This window comes from Chenopodium quinoa, unplaced genomic scaffold (genome assembly GCF_001683475.1).
Source record: "Chenopodium quinoa cultivar QQ74 unplaced genomic scaffold, ASM168347v1, whole genome shotgun sequence".
Lineage (NCBI taxonomy): Eukaryota > Viridiplantae > Streptophyta > Magnoliopsida > Caryophyllales > Amaranthaceae > Chenopodium > Chenopodium quinoa.
The window spans coordinates 1-16,475 of record NW_018744189.1 but is presented as its reverse complement, the minus strand read 5'-3'; the positions used below and the strand labels follow the sequence as shown (position 1 = coordinate 16,475).

Sequence of the window (16,475 nt, the reverse complement as noted above, 5' to 3'; positions counted from 1 at the left end):
ACAAGACTTAAGTTCTAATAAGGGTTACCCAAGTTCAAATTACATCTAAAATAAATTTAGATAAATTTTAATCAGTTTAGTTAAGTTTAGATAAATGAAAATTAGGTGAATAGAATGCACCTTAAATTACATGAGATAATATTGTAGTCTTTAAAGGGAAAATTTCTCTACCTCTCATGCTCTAATAGCTTGAGTTTTCAATGAATCTAATATGTTAGTTGATATACACAAGTTTTGTTACTCCAATAGACCGTCTTTGTTGATATTAGAATGATACGAAATACTCCGTACCATCTAAATATCGTGTACGACTAAGGGCATGTTTTGATTTGCTGAAATGAGTTGGGATGAATTGAATTGAACTGATTGGAGCTAAATTGAACAGTATATAAGAAAATGAAATTAGAAACGAAACTGAAATAAACTGAATTGAAGTGAATTGAACTTAAATGAAATTAAGTTGAAGAGAACACACCCTTAATATCAACCGACCTTATTAAAGTTATAAAAGAGTCAAACTATTAACATAGTACATATACTTTGTATATCCATACTATTTACGGTCTCAAATCTCAATATTATCAGACACAAGACACAATGTTTTCCCTAGGCTAATGTGGAGATATACAGATATAATATAGGCCATGTGAGTCGTGAAGTTGTGTGACTTGTGTTCAAATAAAAAGGAAACCTTTTTATTCAACTGCTACACTTTTACGCTCAACAATTTAATGCTAGATTTCATTTTTCATCCATTTAAGCTGAAACCAGGAGGAAAGAGAAATTGATACAGTCAATTAGAATATAAAATATTCTTAAAAGGAAATTTGGGGGGTCTTTCAGTAATCGAAGATTTGAAGGCTTAAGTTTGGAGCTTTCAGTATCACATCATCTGATAAAGATTTAACAAATAAAGGGTTTATATTTATTTGACCCACCTTTAAATATTTTTTTTTTGTCCTGTTTTTCACAGAAGATAAGCATTTTGCTGGACATCTGCTTTGTTTTTTCAATCTGGGTATTTCTTCTATCTCTTAATTTTTGCATAATACTGTTTATAATTTCTTGGTTTTTAACAATTTATTGGAAGGTTGACTATATATGTTGTCATATTTGAGTTCATTGGTTTCATCATCATTGTTATTACTTTATAACTATGAATAAAGCAAAAGATTTATCTAGGATTTTGTTGTCTTTTTGTTTTTTGTTTGCTGTAACTTTTTGTATTCTTTAGGTTCTTTTGGAATTACAGTAACAATGTTTTAGATAAAGGATGGAAGTGGTGCAATTGTAACAATAGTGACAATCTTTTTGTATTTATGTTTAAGAATTTTTTTGCACAGTGTAAGGAATATTCATCCTTCTTATGTGGTGTTTTTGCTGATATGGTTGATTGATCTCTTCAAATGCATCATCAGATTCATGGGGATGTGTCAGTAATAAGTCTGTGTAAGCTAATAAAGTCTTCGGGTAGTATCGAAAACTTGAGATCAAATTCCATGTACATCTATGCCTTTGCGGTGTCTTATATACCATAATTTGAAATGATTTTGAATTTGCACCGACTATTGTGATAGAAAGTGAGCCTAGAAACTATAATTGCTTGTTGATGTTTGAATTTTGTGAAATAACAGGAGTTGGTGGAACTACCATTTTCCACTTTCTGTGGATGGACCCTAGCTTTAAGCTTGAAGTCTTTTGGTAGATTATTTTGTTTCCTAATATTTGGGTTTTTATTTTTCTTGATTGTGTTTTTTTCGGTCCTGCAGTTGTTAATTAGACTTGGGGCTGTTAATGGTACTTTGAGGGCAATATACTCTACCTGAAATCTTTGAGTCTTATGCATGTCTGACCCCATGGCAACTGTCGAAAACGGGGGAGGAGTTGCATTGTGTCCAGCGAGAACTCAATCTCTTAATGTCTTTGCTTCGAATTTAAAAGACGGCATTGGTGCTGTATCGAATGGGGAAATCTCTCGTACATCTTCCACGGCTTCTGGATTTCGAGTGGGAGATATTGAACTACCGAATGGAGAATCTTATTCAGGGTCATTGCTTGGAAATGTGCCTGAGGGGTCAGGGAAGTATTCGTGGTCTGATGGTTGTGTTTATGACGGTGAGTGGAGAAGGGGGATGAGACACGGGTGGGGCAGGCTTAGCTTTCCTTCTGGAGCAGTTTATGAGGGTGAGTTTTCAGGTGGTTATATGAGTGGCCAAGGTACATATTCGTGGCCAGGGCGTATGACATATAAGGGTCGATGGAGACTTAATGTTAAACATGGATTGGGATATCAAGTTTATGCCAATGGTGATATCTTTGAGGGCTCCTGGATGCAGGGATCTCCAGAGGGGCCTGGGAAATATACATGGGTTAATGGGAATGTTTACTTAGGAGATATGAAAGGAGGACTGATGTCTGGAAAAGGATGCCTTACTTGGATTAACGGAGATATGTTTGAAGGTAGTTGGCTGAATGGAATGATGCACGGGTTTGGAGTTTATACATGGAGCGATGGTGGTTGTTATGTGGGAACTTGGACTCGAGGTTTGAAAGATGGGAAGGGTGCATTCTATCCGAATGGTAGCAAACTTCCAGCTGCCCAAGAGCTCTACTTAGGTGCTTTAAGGAAACGAGGAGTATTACCAGATCTGAAGAAGCAGAACCAGGTGTCTCATCTTCGTCAAGCATCCACAGTGAACATGGGAAATGTAAAGGTTGGCAGAAGCCGTGAAGCTCGTCGTCATCCCTCTGATAAGCTTTCAAAAGGTAATTTGCTAAATCTTGAGCAATCCCGTGAAAAGAACATATCTCTTGAGAGACGTTGGAGCCTTGAAGTTGCAATTGAGAAGGTTATTGGACATGATACATCATCTGGTTTCGCTGAATCACTTACTGAAGGAAGAGATAAAGAAGCTGAGACAAATATTCCTATTGTTGAACGGGAGTATATGCAAGGTGTTTTGATTAGTGAGATGGTTGTTAATAATTCATTTTCTCCAAGGTCTAAAAGAGCAAAAAGGAGGCAGAGGAAACTAGCAAAAGACATAAAGAGACCAGGTGAAGCTATTATTAAAGGTCACCGAAGTTATGATTTGATGCTCAGTTTGCAGCTTGGGATAAGGTAAATTCACCTTCTTTACTCTGATTTAACACAGTTCTCCAGGTATTCATTTTTGTTATTGGTTTTCATGCCATCAAGCAATTTATTTATTAAGATGGAGTCTTCACACTTTCTTCAGAATTGTAGAGCATGATGCAATTGTTCAATTAATAGGATCTATTAATCATTTGAGATTTCATAGCTTTGTTATGGCCTAATGGTAGACCAAAGTTTGTACTGAAATTGGAAGTCTGAGACTCAGAGTTATGGGCTGCTGTTTTCCACAGTCTAATTTGATTTAGCTGATTAAAGTAATATTCTTCTTAGAGCCTTGGATCTTTCTCAATTTTTTGTATTCCTTGTTCCATTTTGGTGTTGGACAATTTTCTTGTTTATCTTGTAACCAATGTTTTTTTTTTGCCATTGTTGGAAAGAGTTAAAAAAAGCATGCTTGTTTTGTCAGAAATGTTTTCATACATATGATGGTGTTTTCCTCAGTATGCTATACTGAACTTGCATTAGATTTTGTTCAGATATACTGTGGGAAAGATCACTCCCATACAAAGACGAGAAGTCCGAGCATCTGACTTTGGTCCACGTGCAAGCTTTTGGATGAATTTTCCTAAAGAAGGGTCGCAATTGACACCCCCTCATCAATCAGATGATTTCAGATGGAAAGATTATTGTCCAATGGTTTTCAGGTTTGTCGTGGACTCTAAATTTCTGAGACATAGTTGCATATACATTCTACTCCATAAATCCTTTATCCTGAAGTCTATATAGAGTCTGATCAGACCCCAGAATTGAGTAGATCTTTATTGTTGTCTTCAAGAATAATGCTCTATTTTCTGTCAGCAATGAACATTCAAATTTAGTTTAGTGAATCTCACATATGATGATTAATGGTCATGTTCTCATGCAATGAGCTCACTCTGAAAAGCATGGTCCTTAGTAGTAACTGTTGAATGATTTAATCGAGGAACTGAATCGTGGATGTTTGTTATGTAGCATCCATGAAGATAATGCTGTTGCTTCTACTTTACTCTTATGCTAATGCATTTCTGAGATATCATTTCTGTTGTTAATATGATAATTTTTTGGATTGGACTCCAAATATTACACATGTTGCAGACAAATTTGATTATCAAATTATCTTATCTTTGAGAAGGTTTTCTTTCTTTCTTCCCCCCTCCTCTTCAATTTTTCTGTGGGGTATTATCATGTTTTTGTCATACTTGCCATGATAACTTAGGAGTGGGCGTCTTTTCATGGGACCAGAATTTGTAAAGGTTTTCATGGTTGGAAGACGGGGTTCCTAAAAGTGCTTAGTATCAGGCCTTTTTCTTTCTACTGACTTTTAGGACTTTTTGAAGAACCTTGTTAGTATCGTATTCTTCCACTTACTCAATAAGAGGGTAATTTTTTTTTTACTGTAGTAAAGGATCTTTTAGCAAGGAAGGTAAGAGAGTTAAACACTCATCTCCGATGGGGAAGGTGACAGGAGAGCTTGATCTGATCTCTGTTTGGATATGAGTCACTACAGAATGTGAAATTTTAACGAATTCTTTCTGCAAAAGAATTTGTAAAATTTTATAGCAGCTTGTAAAAGCATGAGCAGTACTTTTTCAGATGTTTAAAAGTTTGCCTTTCCTCTATCGGATTATCTAAAAGAGTGCTTTCTCGAAGCACAACTAAAGGTTGAAGTTTAATTACTTGTCCATTACATAATGGGAAACTTATCTCTTTCTCCCTCTTCATTCAATTTATGGACATACATCATACTCCGTAGATCATCAGTTTTTACTCTTGAAATGCTAACTTGCTTATTTTTATAGAAACCTGAGGGAGATGTTCAAAATAGATGCTGCTGACTACATGATGTCCATCTGTGGAAATGATGCCCTGAGGGAATTATCATCGCCTGGGAAAAGTGGCAGTGTCTTTTTCCTCTCTCAAGATGATCGCTTCATGATTAAGACACTTCGGAAGTCTGAAGTAAAGGTTGGGGCTTAGCTTATATTTTATATTCTGTCAGAAATTTCAGTTTTCTTTCTATTTCAAATTTTCACTTCACCTTTTGCATGTTTAACTTCACTTGTCTCTTAAGTAGATATCATGTCTTGTTCTAATAATACGGAGTGTTCTGTTGTTAGAACCATGTGGCCTTAGTAGTTGACTAGTTGGTGTGAAGTTTCTACTAGTGTTAGTTTTCATCTGCTTTATTTAGCTTTCATGTTCTTTTTCAGACAATTATGACAAAAGGCCATATGCGTAAAAATAACTAGTCTAGAATCTAGACATTATTTCGTCCTTCACAACTACCATGTATCATTCATATGTTTGGTTCATAAAATTCTTGGTTGGTCCAAATGTAATCTCCTGCCCTGTTAACAACTTTGTACAGTACACAGGCTGTGTTTAGTCTGGAGCAATAAAAACAGCAATTCTTAATGGATTCTGCCATCAGCAGTCTAGGAGACCAAGGTTATGTAGACCCGTGAATTTGTGATAGTGTAAACATGTGTGGAGCTTGTTTCAGAAAGATATACGAATAACATCTATAAAAGTGATAGAGTGACTAACCAAACTATAAAATCGAATTATACAAGTCATTTTTGTTATAAGGAATGTAGTAGTATGTGATGTCAATTTCACTCAGTCGCATACTGCGTCTTATCAATAGTGGTTATCAACCAAATAAACGGTGTAGATACAAGTCATTTTTGTTATAAGGAATGTAGTAGTATGTGATGCCAATTTCACTCAGTCGCATACTGCATCTTATCAATAGTGGTTATCAACCAAATAAACGGTGTAGAACTATAATAACATCAACTAAAGAAAATAGAGGTTACTACATTTTATACACTTTTACTATAATAATAGCTTAATAAGCATCTAGAGAATGGATGCCTTTCTAACATTTGCTTCTATCTTGTTTCACTGAAACTTCTACATCTGTTAGAAGATGCCATAAGTCTTTTCCCATCCAATTTTCTCTCTCTTTTTTTGTCTTCGTTTTATTCTCGTTCCGAATTCCAACATTGTAGGTGCTGCTTCTAGATCTTGTATGTCAAATCAAAACTCAACAATTCTCATTACTAACTATTGATGCCCTCCTTTCAGCTTTAACATATTAAATTTCTATACATATTGATGTTAGCAGCATGGGAATACTTTTTATTTTGTTTATTTTGTTTGTTTACAGTTATTCCCTTCATATATTCACTGAAACTCGAGATTATATCAATCATCTTTTGAAGATGAATACATGATGTTCTAAATTTGAAAGTCTACTAGAAGATTCCGTAAGGTTTCACTGGGATTGTTTAGACCATCTTTGGCCAGAAAGGTTCATAGTGTACTGATTGTATTCAAAGCCTGCTGGAGTATGTAAGTTTTGGTTTGAGTAACAAATAAGCTTGTAGGCATGTGAGCCAAGTGAGGCAATGTATTGATTGTATTCCTTTTGTTTGGTTAGATGTTTAATAATCTATTTTGAAAGGAGGTATACCTGCGTATCTGTGAAACTAGGCTTAAGTTTGAAAATTGATCAATCATCAATAGTAGACATAAGTGGCACTGCTGTTGATGTTTTGCTTGCTTGGTTGCTCTAATAAGCTTGTCTTTATGTGAATTTCACTATGCTGCTTACTACTGCTTAACTAGATTGAAGGCTATAAATGTCAATCTGCTATTTTTCTGTTGCAAAAATTGTGTGGAATTTATGATCAACTTCTGCTAACAGTGTGCATTGATTTAGGTTCTTTTGCGGATGCTTCCTGAGTATCACCACCATGTGCGTACATATGACAATACACTTATTACCAAGTTTTTCGGCCTTCACAGGATCAAACCTTCTAGTGGTCAAAAGGTAACATAGTTGTACTGTTTTTACTCTTTTAAGTAACAACATAAACTACCATTGGGAGTTTTATAGTTTATCTTAAAGTTAAACCTTTTCCTAATTTAATCCCTTTGTTTTGAGATAGTAGTTACATTTTTCTATCTTGGTTGTTTCAAATTAATAGTTTAGGACTTTGGGTCATATGACGCAGAATATTTTAGTACTATTTCTAATCATTTGCCCCCACTTGCCTTGTTTAATTTCTCCCCCGGTCTCTCTTTATTTGATAAACTTTCCACATAAAGGCATCCTTATTTACTTGACACATTTCTCTATCTTTCCTTAAAATGCATAGACCCCCCCCCCCTTTTTTTTTGTTAATAATTATTTCTCTCTTTTAAATTTGGATTTACTACCCACAAACTATAATAAGAAAATACCTCAGCACCAACTAATATAATAAAATCTCCAACTACCCACAAAATATAATATTTTTTTAAAAGAAGGGGAAAAAAAAAAAAAAAACTCCACTACCCACCATTTATAATTAAAAAAAAATGTCCTACGACTTCTAGTTACTGTCACAGAATAAAATTAAAAGGCAATGAGTTTGCATGAAATTATGTGCGGGTGAAAGAGTGTCGAGTAAATAGGGACGGAGGGAGTGTTCTTTGATTACAATGTCTCTACTGTACATTATTTTATTCTTTTTGTACAATGTTCTACCTTTTACTCTTCTCTCTCTTATTATCTTAGTGATCACCTTGGTTTATTAGAGAAGAAAAGTGTAACCATTATGTCGAAACGGAGGAGGTAACTAAAAATGTAGTTGTAGTTTTCTAGTTAAGGTTCATATTCTTTTGGTGACCATTTGTCATCTTGAAAGCGTTCGTTTATGATTTGGATCGAGTCCCTAGAGCCTTAACTTTGTCATGATTTGGTTTCTTGCAGTTTAGATTTGTGGTGATGGGAAATATGTTCTGCACTGAATTAAGGATTCATCGAAGGTTTGACTTGAAGGGATCTTCTCTAGGGCGCTCAGCAGATAAAGTTGAAATTGATGAAAACACAATTCTTAAAGATTTGGATTTAAACTACAGCTTTTACTTAGAGCCCTCTTGGAGGGAGGCACTATTAAAGTAAGTTACTATAAATTTTAATTGTTTGTGTCGTAATATGTGTATGTCATTGGACTTTGTATCCTTTTTTGCTTTGCTTACATTGACCTTCTCACTGGCCTTAGTAACTACAAAGTGGGGATCCTGTTAAATCATTAATTCCCGTGATTTGCTATATCACCGTGTCAAATGTCAATCATACTCTATTGAACCTTTCTTTTCCAAAAAATTTGTTAACGCAATTATATAGCCAAAGCAGCCCTTTGCTTTCCTCTCTCTCAATGTTGGATTAAGAAAGTATGACAGAGTGACAGACCTCTTGTTACACATGACCCTGTATGAGTTAAGTCTCATTGATTTCTTTAAAATTCCAAAGACACCAAGTCAATACTCTTGGAAGAGTCAAGTTGAGAAAAGAAAGTTGTTTATTATGTACTGGGGAGAGTGAGAATGGGTATCTTTCTATCAAAATGATGATTTAGCTATATAGAAGATATGTTACTGTCACATCCTGTAAACATATAAGCTATTGAATGTCTCTTTTATTATTTGCCTTGTGAGATGGATGGATTAACAAAGTTTTGATTTACCGATATGATTATGATAATTGGAACATTTTTATATCTTTGAAGTATTTCTGTGAGCTTTCAGGCCATCTGATCTTATCATCCATTTTGAAATTCTTTCTATCATGACTGAACAGGAATTTGTAATTATTGATTTATGTATGATCAGGTGGTTTTCATTTCTGATTAGTTCTGTATGGAAATTTGCAGCCAGATTGAGACTGATAGTAAATTCTTGGAGTCACAGCACATAATGGATTACAGTCTTTTGTTAGGAGTGCATTATCGTGCTCCTCAGCACCTCCGTTCAATCATGTTCGTACTAGGAGCATGAATTCAGATGGTTTGGGCGTTGTAGCTGAAGAAGGTTTGTTTCTAAGCTACTACCAACTATTTTCCTTGATATGAAATGTTGCTTTTGAAATGTAGCTTTTTCAGAAGTGTACAGGTAAGGATTGAAAGAGCTTTCAAAAAGAGGTTTATTATTAAATTTCTGACTTGCAGAAACATATGCTAGTGCTGCCTAAACAAGTCCACATTGGATCAAATGGATCAATTTTTTTTCACTCTGATAATATTTATACCATCCAATTATATAGCAGTCGAGCTTAGTCCATTATTTTCTTACATATTATATATGACCATATATGTATTTGGAGAGGAGAAAATGTCAATATTTTACCCCTTCAAGTAAGATTTTTCTTGGATGAATTATATGCATGATGCCAGATTTCTTTCTCCACCCATGAAGGCCCTTTTAGTTGTTGGTAATGAACAGAGGTAGTGAGAATGGGTTTAAGTTGTAATTTAGCAAGGAAAGTGTCGTACTACTGCCCTTGGTAATGCAATCCCTTGGCGCTGGCATAAGATTTTCCTTACAAATTTACGAATTCATTCCCATTAGCAAACGTGCCTTGAACTTTGTTGTTAGCATCAATTTGGACAAACATGGTCTTATTCTCCACTCTTTCCTTCCATAGGTGTTATTTGCCTTACAGCATCATTGTTGTTGAATGACATTGGGCTTGTAAACTTCGCTCTTAAATCACTAGCAGAGCCATGTATGGTTACAGTGTTGAAGGAAACTGTAATCTAATAGGAACATAGAATTTTGAGTGAACTTGATCTATTACCAGTGGTACAAACGCTTGTTGAAGTGGAGATGACTGTTAAAGTCATCAATCTTTTCTTCTAACGCTTGTCAAGTTAATGTTGTTTGTTGGTAACCCATGAACTTTCTAAAAAGTGCAATGTTCTATGTGCAATTTTTCTACATTTTGATATATTTTAAAATGGACACAATGGCAGATGCTTGGATGATGGCATGTTTGCTTATCCGCAAAGCCTTGTACTGGTTCCACGAGGAGACGACAGTAGTGTCGTTGTGGGTTCTCATATAAGAGGCAGTAGATTGCGGGCAGCTTCTGCTGCAGGTCATGAAGAAGTGGATTTGCTCCTTCCGGGCACGGCTAGGTATGTAACTCTCTTTTCAAGGTTTTCCTCATCATGTCCACCAGACATCTGTATGTGCTTTATTGTTTTCATTTTTCCTTTGACAATTTTTGTTTTTTTTTTTTTATTTTTTTAAATTGATTGGTTTCATTTGTGATGGGACATTCACCCTCTGCGGGCCACTGCTTGTGAATAAAAGGACAAATATGAGACTAAATGACCTTTAGGGTAACCATGAAACTAAGTCATTGTTGGGAAAATAAGGTTTCATTTGGTCATATAATGTGTTTATGTGAGCTTAGTCACTTTTTTTGAGTGTTGAGGCATGCTGCTTGTCTAGCTGTCAATACTACTGTCTTTGACTTCCAGTTTAGTGGTTTTGTCTGTCTCTTTTAAAGGACATTCTGAATTGAAGTTAACAAATTCGATATAAAAAATATTATTAAATTATAAAAACGAAGTGTAGGTTGGAAAAAGCTGGATAAACTTGTTATCCTTTCATATTCTTTACCATTTTGCTATTCTCTTGACTGAGAGTTGAGGGTGTTATATTGTCATCTGTTGATGAATCGGAAAGCTAGGCTATTGGAAATTTAGAAGCAGAGCCAAGAGAAACTTCGCATGTGCATCTTCTCTAGTGGTGGTTGCCTATATATACTTTCTTGCATGATACTTTCTTCATCCGAGGATTTATATAAAAGGTAATATAAACCAATAGTGGCTGTCTCAATTTAAGTTTACACACTCACTGTAGCAAGGTTTATCTCTCTTCTCTCTAATATTAGGCCTTGCAGCCGCACCTGCCCACCTTTTTCTCTCTGAACCTCTGCATAATCTACATGCGACCCTGCCATATCTTTCTAAACTTAAATATAGGATGGAGTATGGATTTTTGTCATATTAGCTAAGGGTGACAATGACTATGGTTTTCTGCTAATTCCATCCGCACCTTATCATGAATACTTCTTGGTCTAAATTGATGGTTTCCATCTTTGATTTTTCTTTTGTTAGGCTTCAAATCCAACTTGGAGTGAACATGCCAGCAAGAGCGGAGCGTACTCTAGGGGAGTCTGAAGCACACATCATGAGGCTTATGATGTCGTCTTATACTTAGGTATAATTGATATACTGCAGGATTATAACATGAGCAAGAAGATCGAGCATGCGTATAAATCTCTTCAATTCGATTCATTGTCCATATCAGCAGTCGACCCAACTTTTTACTCTCAACGTTTCTTAGGTTTTATTCAAAAAGTTTTCCCACCTTTACCTGAGACTTGAACAGGTTCTGACTACTTCTATTTAATTTTCAAAAGAATAAAAAAAAATTACCTCTGTAAATCTAGTGAATGTCATTTCTTGTTTTATAGTGCGTTTATTTTCTTCAAAAGCAACCAAAAAAAAAATGTGTTCGTGAACATGATGGGGTTTATAATCTGCATCATCATTTTTGTGCTTGGTCTGTATTAAACTATTATGTAAAGTAAATAGATTCATTATTTTTGTGTATGATTTTTGTTAGGGGTGAGCAAAAAATCAGGGCACTTGAATTGAAACCGGAACTTGTTAGGAACTAGCAATTACGAGTAGCAAAATAGAGAACTTATTGCAACGTGTTTCAGTTCAAGTCCTCAATTTTTCAGAGCCAAAACCCCATTAATACCAGTGTTAATATCAGGTACCTAGATGCTAGAACCACAACCGATAAAACTGCTGTGTTAGCACTTAGCAGCCTACATCATAAATCAATCCAAGCCAAGTTTTAAAAGAAAAAGCGAACAGAATGACAACTTTAGCCTATCATAATTCATAACCGTATTTATGTCCAAATCATGCAAGACATCTTTTTCCTAAATGAATTGGAAAAAAATTTGATCCAGTTTATGAAATGATGGGCACTCGCACTCGGTTGTTCAAGTTTCGGTTCTGGTTCTAATTTCGAGGAACTTCTTGTAGTAGGCTTTGACCTGAGAAATTTTAATAGGTCCTTGTTTTGCTCACCCCCTCCCCTAATTTTTGTATAGTTATTAGTTAGGGGTGCAAAAGAGTTGATTTGTTCACAGTGGCTGAATCAGAATTTTTTTATAGGGGGGCAAGCGAAATATATGTAGTAATATTTCCGTATAAAAATAGTATGAAGTATGTTGAAATTTTAAAAAAAAAAAAATGAGATCAAAAAAAATGTTTGAGAGAAGGTTCGAACTTAGGGCCTGTTCTTATTGACTGAATTCAGATGAACTGAACTTATTAGAGCTGAGCTGAACTGAACTGAAATGAATATTTTATTAGAGAAGGACATTAGGAACTAAACGGAACTGAAAATAACTGTACGAGAACAGACCCTTAAAGCTAGAAAAAAATCTTTATATTTTCACCCAAAATTAACTCATCTATGTTACAACTAACATGAATTAAAGCAACATATATCAAATTACTAAAACTTAGAGGGAGGCCCACCCCAGCCCCCCTTGGTTCCGCCTTGTTTGTTCATATAACGCGAACAATTTCAGTACAAAACATAAAAAAATAGTTTACAATCGCGAACAAAATGAAAACTTGGTGGTTGTAAATAGGCAATCTCCGGCAAATGTAGAAAAGAGAGGCATGAATTTCCATCCTCCTAAGGACATGTCCGATTTACTAAGCTGAACTAAACTGAATATTTTATGAGAGAAGGAAATTTGAAACCGAACTGATTGGAACTAGTGAGATCTACCTTTGGGCATGGTGGCCTGGTAGGTCACGTGACCCAGCAAAAAAGCAAAAAGTTTATAAATATTAATATTGCAGTTAATAATTATATATGCTCACTAGACTAGCGGTTGAGGCATAACTTTTTCTAAGGAAAGAACATAAGTTCGATTCTCACAAGCAGCATTTACAGGCTAATGTAATTCCATAACTTCCAAAGTGTGGCTATAAAGTAAATCATCCTACTAATGTGAATACCATCCGTGTTATTGAAGAGTTTTTTTCAAAAAAATAACATTGTCGCTCATTTGTCGACTTTGAACGAAAGCATGATTTTTTCGAAATAAGCTTGGATAGGACTTGTTTAAAACAACTAACGATGCACACTTACTATACAAGTTGGATCGCCCCGTGCTACTGTTGGAAATGGTAATGCAAACGGAAGATTCTCGTGCCCGATCAAGCGGTGGTTCGCCCGACTGGGCAAAATTGGCTAAGGAAAAAAGGAGGGCTCTCGCGCCCGACCGGGCGGTGGTTCGCCTGACTGGGCGACGGAGTTGAGTTTTGACGAGCCCGATCGGGCGGCTCTTGCCCGATTTCTCGCCCGGGGTGGGATTTCCAGATCGCCCGACCGGGCGGGTGTGGCCTGACCGGGTGCGACACCAGGTTTGGGAAATTTCATCTCGTGCCCGATCGAGCGGCTGGTTGCCCGATTGGGCCCGCCTTTTTTCTTAGGTCGGTTTGATTTATTTGTCTTCTAATTTTGGGACACATATAAATAAGAGCATTTTCCTTTTCTATCTTCATTCATTCACTTTCAAAACCTCAAACACAAACCTACCCTTTGAGATCTGAACAATTCTTGAGCAATTTCACTCTTCGGGTTCGGGTGCATGGAATACGGAGAGAGGTGCGTTAAACTTGGGGGGCGTGCGTCACTAGGAAACTTGTACCGGTGGTGGCGTATGTTGCTTCTAAGGCAGTGGATTATTGTTCCACGGCGCGACTTGAGTTTGAGATCTTCAATCCAGGAAATTTCTAATCTTTTGTTTGTTATTGATTTCAACAGTTATTTTACCAACAATTTAGAAGCGAAAATATTTTTATTTGTTCTGTTGATATCATGACTAGCAATTCTCAAACTCGTTTATTCCTAGATCTGTCTAAGGTTGAGTCTCTTGATGGAATTAATTATAAGAGATGGTCACAAAGGATGTTGATTGCTTTTGAACAAGTAGAGGTTGATTATGTTTTGTTTTAGGATGCCCCAAAACCTATTGAACAAACCAATGCTATGATTGAAATTCCTAGTACTCCTGTTCCTAGGAATAAAGAATCTGATCCTAGCCAGAGGACCACTACTGTTATTGTTAATGAATGTGAAATCAGGAAATTTGATCATGATAATAAGTTTGTTAGAGGTCATCTTTTGAACATCATGAAAAACAACATCTTTGATTTATATGTAAATATGAAATCTGCTAAGGAGTTGTGGGAGTCTTTAGAAAAGAAATATGGTGTTGATGATGCCGGGAAAAAGAAGTAGGTAACTGGAAATTGGTTGAACCTTAAATTGGTTGACTCTAAGCCTATCATGGACCAAGTCCATGTGTATGAAAATTATGTTGCTGAGATTCTTGCTCAAGGTATGAAGATGTGTGAAATCCTTCAAGCCAATGTTTTAATTGAGAAAATACCAAATTCCTGGTCTGATTATCGAAATCACCTCAAGCATAAATAGAGGGATTTAACCCAAGAAGAACTTGTGAGCCACATGAAGATTGAGGAAGCCAATAGGCTTAAGTATGTTTCCTCTAAGCCAAAGAACGTGTTAGCAGTCAAAGCTAACCTTGTTGAATCTAATACTAACTCTGACAGGAAATCAGGTGACAATCGTGCCAAGAAGGGGAAGTCTGAGAAGAAGGGAAGTCTCCAAGCTAAGGGCAAGATTGAGAAGAAGAACATTGTCAAGTGTTGGCCATGTGGGGCACTTTGTTGCACAATGCAAGAACATAGAAGAAGAAAAATCTGAAGTCAAGTGGAGGGAACAAAGGTCAGGCTCATCTGGTTGAGAATGAGGATGAAGATGTCATCGCTGCAGTTGTCTCTGAAGTCAACTTGGTTGAGAACAACACTGAATGGATTGTGGACACTGGTGCATCTAGACACTTCTGTGCTAACAAGGAACTGTTTGTCAGTATGGAAGAGGCAAAGGAAGGTGAACAAGTCTACATGGGAAATTCAAGCAGCTCTGAGGTACTTGGGAGGGGCAAGGTGGTTCTGAAGCTGAACTTCAGGGAAGACATTGGCTCTTTACAATGTATTGTATGTTCCTTCTCTTCGTAGAAATTTGATTTATGGTGCTTTGTTGAGCAAAGTAGGAGTTAAGTTAGTTTTTGATGCTAATAAACTTGTGTTAACCCGTAATGGGGAGTATGTTGGAAAAGGTTACCTTAGTGGGGCCTATTGTGTCCTTGAGATTGTAACTGTTTCTTCAATGAATAAGATTTCTACTTCTCCTTATATTGTTGAGTCCTTTGAATTATGCATAGTAGATTGGGTCATGTTGGTGCAACGAAATTGAAGCAAATGAAGAGTTTAAATTTGCTCCCAAACATGTCATTAGATGGACTTGAAAAATGTGAAGTGTGTGCGGAGTCTAAATTTGTGAAGAAACCTTACAAAACTGTCACAAAGAGAGAGACCACACCACTTGAGCTAATTCATTCAGATTTAGCAGACTTTAAGAACTTGGAAAGTAGAGGCGGGAAACACTACTACATCACTTTCGTTGATGATTATTCGAGATATATCAGAGTGTATCTTTTGAGAACAAAAGATGAAGCTGAGTCCAATTTTCTTGTGTATAAGACATAAATAGAAAATCAGTTGGAGCGGAAAATAAAGAGAGTTTGCTCAGATAGGGGTGGAGAGTATGGCTCCGATTTCCTCAAAGATCTATGTAAAAGTGAGGGAATCATTCATGAAGTATCTGCCCTGTATACTCCATAGAAAATGGTGTCGCAGAAAGGAAAATAAGACCTTGAAGGAGATGATGAATGCAATGCTCTTGAGTTCCGAGTTGCCAGATAATCTGTTGGGGAAGCGGTTCTATCAGAAAATTATGTACAGAACAGAGTGACTCACAAGAAGTTAGACAAGACGCCATATGAGATATGGAAGGGTTATGCTCCAAACTTGAATCACATGAAAGTGTGGGGGTGTCTAGCTAAGGTGGGTTATCCATCGTTCAAGCGCTCAACGATAGGTTCTAGGACCTATGATACAGTGTTCATTGTTTATGCTGAGAATAGTGCCGCATACAAGTTTATGAGCCTGGAAGATCGCTCTATAAGTGAATCCCATGATACAGAGTTCTTTGAACAGGTATTTTTGTTGAAGAAAAACTTAGTTACTAACGATGTTTCTTCAGTTTCTTCATCTACAAAGCCAGAAGATTCTTCCCCTAGGATTGAAAGTGAAATTCAACCTAGGAGAATTAAAAGGCAGAGAGTGGAGACAAACTTTGGGCCGGATTTCCTAACAGCCTTTATATCAAAGTGTGGAAATCTTGGTGAATTTGAGTATGGGCTAGATGAGATCATGTTATGTCTACAGGTTGTGGATGAAGATCCAAAAACGTTCGAAGAAGCTATAAGCTCAGTAGATGCAACCTTCTGGAAGGAAGTTTTGAACAGTGA

At 36.3% G+C, this 16,475-nt stretch overlaps 1 pseudogene; it reads left to right on the top strand.

The window, feature by feature from the left end:
* Nucleotides 1-584: 584 nt before the first annotated feature.
* On the top strand, nucleotides 585-11,592 carry LOC110694025 (annotated as a pseudogene).
* Nucleotides 11,593-16,475: the final 4,883 nt, after the last annotated feature.